The following is a 1358-nucleotide window of genomic DNA, read 5'->3' as shown; positions in this document are numbered from 1 at the left end:
GAGGCAAAGGAAAAAATAATAATCACATACATCCATACACAAGCCGACCTCCTCGCACAACTCTTCCAGAGCCCGAACTGAGCAAAACAAAACGAAAACAAAAGAAGTGCCGACTTGCGCACGTGACCCGCCAAGCACCATGTCGTCGGCCGCCTAATTCCCGATCAGTCGCGTGGCGGAGGCGAAGGCGGCCTGGCAACTGAGTTAAGAACCGTGGCGAATTTACTTTAGTTTTTCCTTCCGATGGATGAGGCGGAACATGTCCATATTTTGCATGGTCTGTACCTTTTGAGCTTTCGAGGGCAGACCTCACCCTATGAATATGATTTTTTTTCTTCTCTTCCTAATCTCTTTGATGGTAATGGGCGTATGTTTGAGTCAAATCCCCTTCTGTTTATTTGTTCTTGAACCTTGTGGTACTTGCGGCGTTTTACGAGTCCATTTTTGTCCTTTTTTTTATCGTGATGATTGTGAGCACTTGTAATTTATTTTTCTCTAATTATTACTTCTAATATTTTTCTTTTCTATTTCATGAGAAATATGAGGTGTTACGAGTCAATTTAATTTTTCATTTCAGTGATGGCCCTTTTATGACCTTCCTCTTTTCTGATGAATATTTAGATCTTTACAACCCCATCATAAAAGCTCGATCGCCATTATTTACATTAAAACTGTTCGGCCGCGTGTGGCGTGGACATTGGCTTAGCGCGGAGGTGTAAATTGGCTCTTTGGAAACTACAAGGTAAGCCAAAAGGGGAGACGGGGAGCGCTGTTTGGGTTCGCAGGCAGTTTATTTCCCTTTATGACATTAAGTTTTCTTTTCTATCTTGGTTTCTTTCTTTTCTTCGATCTTTTTGTCTATTTTTGGGATTTTTTTTTTCATTTCGTCTTTTTCTGAATTTCTTGGGGCGATTTTTTTTATGCTGTTTGTGTATTTATTTACTTGTATTTTTTTGTTTATTTGTTTTCCTTCTTCACATAATTTTCATAATCTTTCTGTTAAATTTATTGTTTGGTTCACTCTCCATTTTTCTCTCTGTATTTTCCCTTCTCCCTCGTTCACTCAATTTCTCTCTCTCCATTTACTTCTCGTTCTTGCTCACTTTCCCTTTCCTTGTTCACTATCCATCAGATTTATTGCTTTATTTTTTTCTTACTTTATTTACCCTTTTTCTTCTTCCTCTTTTACCTACACCCTTTACCTATCTATCTGTCTGTCTTCCCGTCTATCTATCTTTCTATTTCTCCTGCATCCCTATTTCTTTCCCTCCCTCCTACTTTCATCCTCTTTACCTTTATCTAATCCCTCTTTCTCTCCCACTTTTCAAAAACTCGTACGCAAGTCATACACCAAAACC

General features: G+C 38.9%; 1 protein-coding gene across 1 annotated transcript in view; it reads right to left on the bottom strand.

The window, feature by feature from the left end:
• LOC119581950 (G-protein coupled receptor moody-like) overlaps positions 1 to 1358 on the bottom strand; it is a gene marked incomplete in the record, with an annotated part of 84922 nt that overhangs the window by 37290 nt on the left and 46274 nt on the right.

This window comes from Penaeus monodon, chromosome 15 (genome assembly GCF_015228065.2).
Source record: "Penaeus monodon isolate SGIC_2016 chromosome 15, NSTDA_Pmon_1, whole genome shotgun sequence".
Classification (NCBI taxonomy): domain Eukaryota; kingdom Metazoa; phylum Arthropoda; class Malacostraca; order Decapoda; family Penaeidae; genus Penaeus; species Penaeus monodon.
The sequence above is the reverse complement of the archived record's forward strand: the minus strand, read 5'-3'. Positions and strand labels throughout refer to the sequence as shown.